We start from the raw sequence: 14,722 nt of genomic DNA on the forward strand, positions 1-14,722 counted from the left end.
CAACAAAACAGAAAAAAAAAATGTTGAAAAATATTTCAAAATATGGTTGCAATTTTTTAAGTAACCATTTAAAAACTATTTTAATATAAGCTAATATTTTGCTTCTGATGCCATTATTTCACAGAGTCCTGAAGACAAATCACCTTTCTATAGAAAGCTGATTTAATGAAAAACCATTTTCCTTATTTTGTGCTAAACTTGTCAGAAGAGTTTTGATTTGAAATTATCACTTACATAGTAATAATGTTGTTGGGAATAATTATATATATATATATATAATTTTAAAAATCAGCTCTTTTCTTTTATTTTTGCAACATGTTTAATGTGGCAGGATTCCACACTAAATAAATTGCTTTTGGTTACAACTGTTTTCTTATCTTTTCTGTGAAATGAAAGGACCATCAAAAAAAGGTCGATGGTATTTTTTTCTACTCATCAGTAGTGGAAAGGGAAAAGATGCTTATAAATATGTCTATGAACCAATTCTTTAAAAAAAATTACAAATAAAAAAAAAGCCAGACACTTCAATGAAATTAAAGAAAATATATCTTGTTTACTTCTTGTTTTTTATTTTTCACATCTTTCAATATATTTATCTCTTCCCTTTTCTCCAAGAAATTGAAATATATTTTATGTTCATAGGTGCGTGCAGGAGTGGCTGTGTGGTAAGTAGTTTGCTTACCAACCACATGGTTCTGGGTTCAGTCCCACTGCATGGCACCTTGGGCAAGTGTCTTCTGCTATAGCCTCAGGCCGACCAAATCCTTGTGAGTGGATTTGGTAGACGGAAACTGAAAGAAGCCTGTCGTATATATTTATGTATGTATGTCTATGTTCCCCCCCCACCTTCACTTGACAACCAATGTTGGTGTGTTTATGTCCCTGTAACTTAGCAGTGCAGCCAAAGAGACCGATAGAACAAGTACTAGGCTTACAAAGAATAAGTCCAGTGGTTGAGTTCTTCAACCAAAACCCTTTTAGACGGTACTCCAGCATGGGCACACTCAAATGACTGAGACATATAAAAGAAAAAAAGAACAGGTGCAACTGGAGTATTATAATTGGAATCTCTATTCGGTTCTTTTACTAGTTTCCATCATGGGACTGCTGCCATGCCTGAGGTACTGCCTTGAAGAACTTAGTTAAACAAATTGACCCCAATATATATTTTTTCTTTTCATTTTGTCAATCTCCTCTGTTAAATTACAGGGATGTAAACAAACCAACACCACTTAGAACATAGAAGTACATGTATCTTTCTACCTATAGTTCTATAGATAAGATAGATTCTCCATATAGAATACACTTCTGTATCATTTATACTCTATGTAAGTTGGACCTTTTTTATATGTATACATATATACATACTTTGTATTTCATGTATTTAATATGCTTTATATATTAATCTATCTAATTTGCTTTTATACATACATATATATATATATATGTTTGTTCCTTTTCAAGCCATGCCTGGCTCATAGGGCCAGTTTCCTTGGCATATAGGTTCCCCACCTGAATGGAACGCCAGTTCATTGCAGGTGAGCTGCAAGATGCAGAAGGAAAGAGTCAGCAAAAGTTGGCCATTACCTTCTGCCGGAGCTGCGTGGAGCTTAGGTGTTTTGCTCATAAACACACACATTGCCCGGTCTGAGATTCAAACCTGCAATCTCTCAACCATGAGTCCTCTGCTCTAACCACTAGGCCATGTGCCTCCACACATACACACACACACACACATATATATATATATAATGGGCTACCATACAATTTTCGTATAGACATTTGCCCTAGATACTGTGCAATGTGACTAAACCCCAAAACCACATGGTTGTGAAGCAGCTCCTAAACCACCAAGCAACAGCAGATAACCAGATCAGGAGGTTATTGAGCAATCAATTCTTTTATTGTGCTTAACTGAAAACAAATTGCACCTAGCTATAAAAGTGTACCACATTATAGTGTAGGGGTTCACAGCTGTGAGCAGTGACATTATCATCATCATGCCCACTTTTCCATTTTGCCTAGATTAGATGGAATTTGTTAGGGCAGAGTTTGTTATAGCCAGATGCCCTTCCTGTTATCAACAATCACCTGTTTCCAAGTAAACAAAGGGCACTACTTGTCTGCAACTATTGATGTCAATACAAGAGGGCGCAGATGTATACATACATAACAAGCTTCTTTCAGTTTCTGCTGATGAAATCTGAAGGCTTTGATCAGCTTGGGGCTCATAATAAAAGCTCAAGGTGTCACACAGTGAGACTCAACCTGCAACCAGCTGATTGGGCAGCAAACTTCTTAGCCATACAACTATACCTGACATTTCAATAAAATTTAGTATTTTGCCATTTGCAGGGTTGAGTACAATTTCTCTTGTTAGTTTAATTGGTTTTATCTAAGTCAATATGCAGTTCACCTGACAATGGATACTTTTTAATGAAGAATAAATTAATTTCATCATCATCATTAGACTTCCGTTTTCCGTGCTGGAAAACTAGAGAGCTACATCAAGTTCCTGTCTGATTTGGCTTGGTGTCTATAGTTGGAAGCCAATCATTTTACAGGGTGTTCTGGGTGCTTTTTATGTGGTACCAGCATGGGTGTTTTGTAGGCAGCCTGGCACAGGTGCCTTTTACGTGGTGCTGGCATGAGAATCATCAAGTGAAAAAATGGAAAGTTTGAATGCATTTCAAATTAATTATCATTTTATGATTTACTAGCAGTTTCGACCCTTTAGAATTGGAATTTTTGAAAAGTAAAATTTTGCATTATGTAGCTTGTTATTCTCTGTAAGTGAACATTTTTCTGGTTGAAATACACTGAAAAATGGTGACACAGCAGTGAAAAAATCGTAAAAAATAGGGATTTTCATTAGAAAAAAGCGCCTTTTTGGTGTTAACATGGTCGATTTGAATTTTTTCTTCTATGGAAGGAAGAGCAAGCCTTCTATCATACTCTCAATTTTGGTCAATTTGCGCTTCAGGGTCTCGGAGGAGATAGTGTTAGTTGAAGGCTATCAAACCTGCCATACACAGTCAACTTCAGCTTGATATATATAGATATTTTTGTATGTGCTTAAAGGGTATCTTTGTTACAAATTCTTTATATATTTTGCTTGATCTGGACATCCTGAGATAGGAGGAGGTTGCCAATATCACCAATGCTGGAGACAAATACTGTGAAAGGAGAAGAAACACAGGAACTCACCACCAAAGAAAAGTGCACTTGAGGAACAAAAAACCAGAAGTGCTGGTAGAGAGTTCCTGAAAATGCAGTCACTGTATACGTGATTACCACTCCTATGTGGGCCTCTACTGCCACACCAGATGCTACACCACCACCAGCAGATATTTCTTCAAGTACAGATCCATGGCCTCTCAAGAATGATGGATACCTACTACTATATTTTGCAAAAAGGGAACTGCTTTGTGGTTGTTCAATCTGCTAGAAATAGCAGCCTATTATTTCTTTTGTGCACTGTGCTGGGAGGTATCATAGCTGGAGTTGTTGATCAAAAATGAGAACCATTTCTGTTTCTTTTGAGACTCAGCATCTTCAGAACTGAACTACATCCAACACACACTCATATATGTGTGTGTGTATGTGGAGGTACACTGGCCCAGTGGTTAGGACAGAGGATCACGGTTTCATTTCCCAGACCGGTCATTATGAGTGTTTATTGAGTGAAAACACCTAAAGTTCCACAAGGCTCTGGCAAGGGGTGGTGGTGAACCCTGCTGTACTCTTTCACCACAGCTTTCTCTCACTCTTTCTTCCTGTTTCTGTTGTACCTGTATTTCAAAATGCCAGCCTTGTCACGCTGAATCTCCCCAAGAACTACATTAAGGGTACACGTGTCTGTGGAGTGCTCATCCATCTGCTCGTTAATAAATGAGCTGCAACGTCACTGGTGCCAAGCTGTATCGGCTTTTGCCTTCCCCTTTGATAACATCAGTGGCATGGAGAAGGGAGGCTTGTATGCGTGGGTAACTGCTGGTCTTCCATAAACAACCTTGCCCAGACTTGTGCTTCGAAGGGTAACTTTCTAGGTGCAATCCCATGGTCATTCATGACCAAAGGGGTCACATGATATATATATATATATATATAAAAGACTAATAATAATGAGCTTGTATTCAGTGCTCAGGGGCACTACTATTTGTCAGAAAATGTTAAAAAAAGAAAAGGGACCGGTTACTGCATCCTTCAGAAAATACATACTTCATGAAATTTGTCAACACTATTGATACACCTGTGCACCTTTTTGCCTTTATGGCTCTTTTCTGCATTTTTATTTTTGTGTTTTATTCAGTATAACTATCACCATCATTATCATTCAACATCTGCTTTCCATGCCAGTATGGGTTGGACGGTCTAACCAGAGGTGGTAAGGCCAGGGTCCACACCAGGCTCCATTGGTCTATTCTGATATGGTTTCTATGGCTGGATGTCCTTCCTAACACCAACTATTCCACAGAGTGTACTAAGTGTTTTGAATGTGGTACAGGCACCAGTACAAATTCTGTTGTGGCAGTTGGGTCTTCTTGAGTAGGGCAAGGCACCAGATATCTTCATTCTTTGTCATTTCTTTTACAGTTATCAATGTCTTTCTTTACTTGAATTATTGCTGGATTCTGTGCCCTCTTTTACCCTTTTCTGATATGTTACATTGCTCTGAGCACTGGATACAATAAACTCGTTATTTTTATGTCAATAAATGCTTTTATATAAAGAAAATAATACAATCTTAAAGTTACTTCCCTTTACAGTTACTTATTAAAACGAAACAATATATTTCACAGCACATTTGTTTTGAAGCTAAGATCATTTTAAAGAGGAGATGGGAGTCTTAACTCATGCAGTTAATTGATCAAGCTCCAAGTGGTAAAATGTATTTGAACTGATGTGTCTTGAGGAAGGGGAACAGTGATGCTAGAAACAAAATAGAACTTTGAAGAAATTGGTTACTGCATTCGATGGTATATAGATGCAGCGAATATTCAGAATAAAAAGGTTTTAGAGCACAAGATTATCCACCATCTTTCCAACACAACCTTGGGCACCTTTTTGAATTCCATATGACTAGCACTTGTGGACATGCTCACAAAATCAAAAATCAATACATGACTTTCAGAAACAGGTTTTCATGCTCAGAATTATTGAAGCATGGAAGAGACTATCCCCATCAGTTGTCAGCTGCTGGGACACTACATCCTTCAAAACTTCCATGCTTCCTGAAATTTTCCAATAGTACTCCAGATGTTTCTCCACTTTTTTTAATGACTCAATCACTGTTTACTTCATCATCATCATCGTTTAACATCCGTTTTCCATGCTAGCATGGGTTGGACAGTTCGACCAGGGTCTGGGAAGCCAGGAGGCTGCACCAAGCTCTAGTCTGCTCTGGTAGTGTTTCTACAGCTGGATGCCCTTCCTAACACCAACCACTCCGTGAGTGTAGTGGATGCTTTTTACGTGCCACCAGCACAGGGGCCAGAGGTGGCTGGCAACGGCCACGATCGGTTGGTGCTTTTTACGTGCCACCGGCACGGACACCAATCAAGGCAGCACTGGCATCAGCCACGTTCGGATGGTGCTTTTTATGTGCCACCGGCACAGGTATCACAACTTCAATTTCCATTTGATTTTTATTTTGATGTTGATGTACTTGACTCAATAGGTCTCCTCAAGCACAGCAGGTCACCCTACGATCCAAGGTAAGCACAGCAGGTCGTTCTGCAGTCCAAGGTACTTCAGATGGGCTGGGGCTACGATCCAAGGTAAGCACAGCAGGCCATCCTGTGAGCCATGAACTCACTTCATTTGTCGGGTCTTCACAGTCATAGCATATCTCCAGAGGTCTCGGTCTTTCATTCTGTGCATTATTGCATGTATAATTTATGCACTTTTGGCTAGTTTTTCTGATTAGTTATTGTGCACCTGAGTATGGTATACAATAAGTTCATTATATTTTCTTTTCCTCCTCTTCCCACTCTTATCCCTTTTTGTCACTTACTGCTTTTCCCCCTTGTTCCTCTCCCTCTCTTCCCTTTTTCTTGTTTTCTTCACCCTCTTCCACTCCTTCATTCTGTATCCTGAAAATTGTTCGCAAACAATTGTTTGAAAACAATTATTCAAAAAAACAGTTATTCGAAATAAATATCATTTGTGTACTTAATTTTTTAATTTTATCATTTTTGTTTAAATAAAGTAAAAAATTTAGAATAATGAACATTTTATATAATTGTCCTTTTGAATAATTTTCATTTATACAATTTTCCATTCGAATAAATGTTTTACAAACAATGTTCACATAATCCTTCATTCTCTTTCCCCTCTTTATCTTCTCCTTTTTCACCCTGTTCTTCTTGTGTGCCTCATTTTCTTGATATTGTGTAATAGCTATGTAACTCTTGAAATCAAGAGTAAAAGGAATGGAGATATTTATCTCCAAGACAGTAAGGTGTGTTCTCTTAATATTTTCATACTTTTATGGATGATACAGCTTAATCAATTTTGCAGGCTGAATTTAACTTTCAAAACCATAGCAAGTCTGGAAAGCCAATATTTTCAAGCACAAACTAGAAACCCAATGTACAAGTGGTCAAGAAATTCTGTTTGCACATACATAGTTTCAAGTTCAGTCCACTGTGTGGTACCCTGGGCTGGTGACTTCTATCAAAGATTCGTATTGACCAAAGCTTGGAGAATGAAATTGGGTAGATGGAAACTATGGAAACCTGCTGAAGATACCATTCCTATCATTGAAAGGTAGGCTTCATCCATCACCCAGGTAAACACCATCATCTGAATACCTCTAGTAAAGTCAAATCTTTTGCAAGCATTCGATAACTTCTCTTGTTTCCACCATTTTCAGAGGCCCTGGAAGGGGCTTGGATGCTGCCATTCCTCCTCTAATTAAGCCAATGGGCAATTAACACAGGATAGAAGACAAGTTCACTTTGAGTTTCCCTTCATGTCTTCTATCCACCTACAAAATATAATCAATCCAGAATTTCTTCACAGCATGGCACTTCTCAAACCAATAATAATGAAACTTTCCATCATCACAACAGAGCTTTCTAATAGATACAACAAATCACTTCTAAAGACTTCTATCATGATACAGCCACATGACACAGTTTTAGAGAGGAAAGGATCCAAGCATACTCAGTCTTCTTATCAACTGCTACAATAATATTGTAATGACTGCCTAACATTCTGTGAATGAAATTGTGGAATTAACAATATTTATTTTAGACATAATTTCATTATCAAATCTTAAGGTGAAAAAAGCATCAGATACTTTGTCCTATACAGAAACTTGGAGGAGCTCCTCAGAGGTATTACAAGCTCTTCTGAATTCATCACAGTGTTAGAAATCCCTTTTCTATCTTCAGTAGGTATCTCAGGGTCACAAGCATTTTGCCCTTTAGCCTGTATGCATCGCTTAAGAGGGACAGTGAGGACTGAATTAGTCTTCACCTGCTGGAGGGTACTAACTGTGGTCTCCTGTCAACCATAGCCACCTTGAGCTGGTTTCAGTTGCTATGTCTATCTCCTTGGTGGCTTCCTTCAATTGTCTGTGTTCTAGACAAATCTTTTGCAGGAAATAGCATACCAATGTAACTGGAGATCATGTACCATCTTTTGACAAATGCCTTGTTGTTGTTTGTTCCTTCTCGAGCCATGCCTAGCTCATAAGGGCCAGTTTCCTGGTTTCATTGGCGTATAGGTTCCCCACCTGGATGGGACGCCAGCCCGTCGCAGGTGAGCTGAAAGATGCAGGAGGAAAGAGTGAGAGAAAGTTGTGGTGAAAGAGTCAGCAGAAGTTTGCCATTACTTTCTGCTGGAGCCGCATGGAGCTTAGGTGCTTTGCTCATAAACACACGCATCGTCCGGTCTGAGATTCAAACCCACTATCCCTCAGTCTGCTGCTCTAACCACTAGGCCATGTGCCTCCACTATAAGGCCTTGTTGACCAAGTCCTGATATTTGCTTTTTTTTAGCTGGTAGGAATTGTTAAGTCACTCCTTCCAGAGCCCTGTAAGTTTCAACTGCAATGAATATTTTTACACTCCTGGAGAGAAGGAACATGTCTGGTTGGAATGATGTTACTGCTGCTTCCTCTGGGAAGCCGAATCTGTTCTTCAGGTCCTAACAATCGATTATTTGAAAAAAGCCTTTCTATCTTTTTCCATAATCTTGGATTTTATTAAAAGGACAGTTTTTTACAAGTCTTAAATAATGTCCCTCAAACTTTTTTGTTTGACCATAAAAAGAAAGGGGTCAAGCAGTGTAAATTTATGAAACACCTCTCAGTTATATAATCCACTAATGTTTAGTGGTGTACTGTGCCTCATCCCCATGTTTTTTTTTTCAACACAAAGCAGAGTGATCCATTTAGAGAGAAGTACCTTTCCCAATGACAGTGTTAGGATATAAATTATTGACGTTTTGGAAAGGTGCGTGGCTTCTGTTGTAAAAACGTGTTTGCCACGAATGATTTCTACTGGAACAATAACCAAAGTTTAAAGTGTTTTAAATCTGCTGATGTAAGTGGAGTTATTTAAAAACAAATTGAAAACATTTAAGAAATGCCAGTTGGTACAATCAATCTCTATATTAAGTCAATACCTTTTTGTTCTGGGAGAGGGGGCCAGTCGATTAGATCGACTCCAGTATGCAACTGGTACTTAATTTATCGACCCGGAAGGATGAAAGGCTAAGGCGACCTTGGCAGTATATTAAGTCAATAGTGATAAATTATATACTGTAGAATATTTAAAAAGGAATGAATATAGCATAAATCTATTAATGTTCGTAGAATGGCCCACAAGGTTGTTTAGCATCAGGAACGACGGGCTTCCGCACTGTATCTGTCACTTAATGTTTTGGTCGATCTGAAGCTATCGCAGAAAGTGATAGAATGGGATTTGAGAAAAATTCGACTGCTATTTCTGGTAGATCAAACGACTACATAGAGGCTCTCTCGTTGCTTCATCATACAAAATTGTTATCTTTACATGATACGACCCTAGGTTCCATTTAATTTTAACTCTATCAGTGGATCATTTACCAATAAGTTTTAATTACACTCTAAAATACGACTTTTTGAAAAAAAAAAGAAAGCATTTTTAGAAACTTCATCTCAATGCATTTAACTTATAAGAACGGATTTAATCAAAAAGAAACACATAAAAGTAAATAAATTTGTAACGAATGTGTGTATGTGTACATCCATACACACATACACATAATATATTTATATTAGACGGATAAACCCTATCTGCTTCCCCCTTTACACTTTACATCATGACATTTCTGTGATACACGATCCCTATTGATCGTTTATTTTCTTTTTTTTCTTTCCCTTTTGATCGAAAACCTACCCCACTTTTTTTTCCTTTTCTCTCCATAAAGAAAAGCTCTACTTTGTAATCGGTCCTGTCTGTGTGGCTAATAAAGAAACATTAATACAAAAAAGTAAGACGAGATGAATACTAAATATTTTTATATATTTACGATTTCAAGCTGTAATTAACAGAATTCTATTGATGGTGACAAGTGAAGAAACAGTTCGTATATTTTGTCCCAAAATCATTAGAAACACATTTTGGAAACGACAACATAAAGTCAAGGTGAATAAGGTTGCATTTGGTGTTGCTCCAGTCTTTCATCTTCACAATCACTTTGAACATTGTTGCATATTCGATAGTGAGGACCATCTGTTAGTAAAATCTTCTAAGGGAGTTTTCTTGGTTATACAGAAGACAGAGAATGTACTGCTTCTAAAACCTCGCCCGATGTAAATCCAGTGAGGGGTAAACTCGATTCTCTGCCGTATTCAAAACGTGCGAATATCTTCGGTTGGATGCCATTACATTCTCGAATAAGAATAGGAAGATGGGGATTCTCCTGCTTAATAGCTACATAGTGTTGTTCTATAAAATCCCGTACACCTTTACTCGAGCTGCATCTCTGGCATAGATGTACTCTCAGTTCTTTTAAATGTTGTCCGAAGCGCAGAGCCTTGGAAGCAGCCATTTTGACCTTCGCTTAGCAGGAGTTCTCTACCTTGGTTTCCAAAGCAGTTCCATTATTATCTCCCCTTTTATAATCCCATTATTTTTTCCTCTTGATGTACAAAAATAAAAATTACACACATATATTTTTAAACATTATGTGTAAATGTGTTTATATATCTTGATAAATATCTTCAAATCCCGCCAAGGCCAACTCTGATATTCATCCTTCTAGTATCGATGAAATAAAATTTATAATAATGAACTTATTGTATACATAATTCTTTACTACCCACAAGGGGCTAAACACAGAGAGGACAAACAAGGACGACAAACGGATTAAGCCGATTACATCGACGCCAGTACGTAACTGGTACTTATTTAATCGACCCCTAAAGGATGAAAGGCAAAGTTGACCTCTGCGGAATTTGGACTCAGAACGTAACGGCAGACGAAACACTGCTAAGCATTTCGTCTGGCGTGCTAACGTTTCGGCCAGCTTGCCGCCTTCTATTGTATACAGTGCTCAGGTGCACTGCAACTCACCAGAAAAAGTAATGAAAACTGCATGAACAGCAGGTAAAATAATACACAGGAAGTGAACAGTAAACAAGTCTTGAGAAAAGAAACGGGAGTGGGAAGCATCAGGTGTTCTGTTGGCGAATTTCGGGAAGCATGGAAGTTTTGAAGGATGTAGTGTCTTGACAGCTAACAACTGATGCAGGTAGTTTATTCCATGCTTCAGCAATTCTGAACATGAAAAAATGCTTCTGAAAATCATGGGTGCTATGTTGTTTTTTGATTTTGTAAGCATGTCCATGAGTGCTAGACATATGGAATTCAAAAAGGTACCTAAAGTTATTGTTTGGAAAGATGGTGAATAATCTTGTGGGTGTCTACCAAGTCAGTTGTCAGATGTTGGAGCTTTAATGTGTCTGTGCTCAGGTAAACAAGACGTTCAGAGTATGGTAAATGTCTGACGGAGGGTATTCATCTGGTTGCACGTCTTTGAACAGTTTCCTCAAAATTGATATGCCAAGCAAAGTAGAGATTCCAGACTGGTAATACAAGCTCTAAGTGTAGACGTACCATAATCATATACGACTTTATACAGTCTTGCTGAGTAATGCTAAGACACCCTCAGCCTTCTTGACAATCTTAGAGATGTGGTTTGTTCAATGAAGATTCATCAGTGTCACGAATGGTAATTGATCTTAATCCAGTGTTTCTCAGAATCTAAGGAACTGGTAAAATTGAAAAGCAGACAAATTGCCATGTTCATTAAAATTCAGATGGTTCTAAACTTGTCCAAGCCGAAGGTGAAGAAATAAGAATTATATAAACTCTATACTTTCTTCTCATTAATAAAGAAGAATGGTAAAGAATTTCACTCATAAATGAGTGGCTATATGGTAAGAAGTTTGCTTTCCACCCACATGGTTCCACGTTCAGTCCCACTGCATGGCAACTTGGGAAGGTGTCTTCCACTAAAGTCCCAAGCTGGTCACTATCTTGTGAGTGAATTTGGTAGATAAAAACAGAAAGAAGTCTCTTGTATATATATCTATTTGTACTTGTCTCTCAGCATTGCTTGACAACCAGTGTTGGTTTGTTTACATCACCATAACTCAGCAGGTCAGCAAAAGAGACCTACAGAAAAAGTACTAGGCTTAAAAATAAATACTAGTGATCCATTCGACTAAAATGCATAGTCACAGTCTAATGATTGAAACAAAATAAAAGAACATTATGTACATTTGACGGATATTTGTCCTCATCATTTGTTGTTAACACGTTTCAGCTGATATACCCTCCATCCTTCATCAGGTGTCATGGGGAAATTTTGAACCTGTGTTCTCATTCCTAAGGTATTTTACGATGTTACTATTATTATTATTATTCAGGTCACTGCTTGGAATCGAACTCGAAATCTTGGGGTTAGTAGCCCGCGCTCTTAACTACTACACCATATACCCTGAAACGTTGAGTTAACAACAAACAAGATGAGGACAAATATCTGTCAAATGTGAATAATGTACATAATTCCTCATCTCTTAAATATAGAGAGATAAAAGAAGATAGTCTCATAACTGCCAATTTATCCCAACAAACAGTTTCCTACTAAAGAACCTTTCTATTGTAGAAAGGTAAACTTACAATCACTGGACATGGCCCTGATCAAAATTGGAAGGTTCTTCAGCATGAAACCATTCAGTGACATAAAATGACTATTATTGGATTATATATATAATACTGTATAAATAATATACCCACTCTGTTAACTAGTGTTTGTTATGTTTTGACTTAAAAACCTTACTAGACAACTGTATGTATGTATGTATGTATGTATGTATGTATGTATGTATGTATGTATGTACGTACATACGTGCATATGTATGTATGTATGTATGTATGTATGTATGTATGTATGTATGCATGTATGCATGCATGCCCTGTTGTTGATGTTGAAATTCCAATGAAGGAACCTTGGATCTAGATTAGAAACCAGTTCTTACACAATTGGCAAGAAATTTTGAAATAAACTGAATAATGACATACATACATACATACATATATTATCATCATCATCATCATCATCATCATCATATATTATCATCATACATATATTATCATATTTATTGGCTCCCATGCCGGTGGCACATAAAAAGCACCATGATTGTTAACCAGCATTGCCTTACTGGTGCTTATGTAAGTGAAAAACAACATTTGAGCAAGGTCGTTGCCAGTGCCACTGGACTGGCTCGTGTGCAGGTGGCACAAAAAAACACCATTTGAGTGTGGCTGTCACCAGTACCACCCGACTGGCCCTTGGAGTGGTTGGCATTAAAAAGGGCAACCAGCTGTAGAAACTCTGCCAGATCAGATTGCAGCCTCTGACTCACCAGTCCTAATTCAAACCGTCCAACCCATGCCAGCATGGAAAGCAGACGTTAAACGATGATGATGATGATGATGATATTAATGGATGAAAAATGGACAAGTGAAGTAGTTCTGAATAGTATGAAAAGTAAGTGGTATCAAAGAGGGGCTATGGTTAGGGAGATGATGGGTGGTGAGGGTGTCTTAAGGAGTAAGGAGGACTTTGGGCAAAGGGCCCATTTGTACATCATCATCATGCTGGCATGGATTAGACACAATGCTACTAAAATTCAGTTTCACCGAGATGAGTGAATCTCCATGCGAACTGCATATTACCATTCATCCTTGTTCTTTGTCATCACCTCTGTGAGACTGAGGGTCCAGAGATCAGTCTTCATCCCTTTTGTCCATATTTTCCTGGATCTCTCTCTTCCACAGGCTCCATCTATATTAAGTGAATGGCACTTCTTTATACATCTGTCCTCATCCATACGTATCCCATGTCCTTATCAGCACAGTCTTCTTCCTTGCTCACTACGTTCGATTTCTCTTATGCTCCGCTTTTTCTCTCAGCTCTTTTGTACTTTGTCTTTTATGCTCTCTTACACATTCAACATTCAACAGATGAGTGCAGTCAGACATCATCATTGACATTATTGTTTTAATGTCCACTCTTCCGTATATGTGCGGGTCAGATGGAATTCATTGAGGCCAGATTTCTCTGACTGGATGCCCTCCCTGTCATCACTCCTCACCTGTTTCCAAGTAAGGTAATATTTCCTTATGGCTGGGTATGCTTTGGCAGAAGATTGGAAATGAAGGACACTGCTTGTATGATGGTGATGCTCGTTTACAACCATCACATGATGTCAGGCAAAGAGACACAAATGCATGCACACAGATATCTATGCATGTGTGTGTGTATGTGAGTGCGTGCGCGCATCTGTGTGTGTATATACATGCATCAACTACTCATGGACAAACTTTGGGCATAACAAAAATGCAAAATAAGAAACCAGCACACAGATTAGGATACTGGAATATACAGACAATGACCACTGGGCCATCAGGTAATCTGAAAATCAGTGATGCATGACAGACAGGAATAATTAACAACAAACTGCTAAAGTCTCAAGTGGACATTACAGCATTACAAGAACTGTTTTCTCAGGGAAAAGCAAAGGCCAATACAACTTGGCACCAATGACATTACTACTCATTTTTTCAGCCAAGTGAACTGGAACAACATGAAATAAAGTGTCTTGTCCAAGAACACAACATTCAGCCCAGTTTGGGAATTGAACTCACTATCTCATCTTCCAGGAGTATTTATCTAATTTGCTTAGAGTGTTTTCACAGGTAGGTATCCTGCATTCAAAATTTACTATATTCTCTGTAAAATACCAACCCACTTGATGATGATATATGTATAAATTAATAAAAACAGTTAGTTGCAATGTTAAACCGTAAAGGTATGTATATATATCTATATATTTCTCTTAAGCAAAGAATTTCTCTTATTTTTAATTGCCTCATTCATTCAGACCCATCTAACCCACAACATTACTAACCTTTTTTCTTGGCTACATATATATACACATTTCGTACTATTCTCTAAAATATTTCTTTCATGTTTGTTCCGCCCCACAAAAGAATTAACCTTGTTTCTTGGCTACATGTATATACATATTTTGTATTTTTCTCTGCTCGAAACGGTAAACCGTCTTTCTTTCCTTTCCTGAGTGTCTGCTAATACACTACATGTACCACGTCCTCGCGTTGTTGTGTTTTTGTGTTTGTTCTTTTCGGGATTTACT

The sequence above is a fragment of the Octopus sinensis genome, linkage group LG4 (genome assembly GCF_006345805.1).
Source record: "Octopus sinensis linkage group LG4, ASM634580v1, whole genome shotgun sequence".
Lineage (NCBI taxonomy): Eukaryota > Metazoa > Mollusca > Cephalopoda > Octopoda > Octopodidae > Octopus > Octopus sinensis.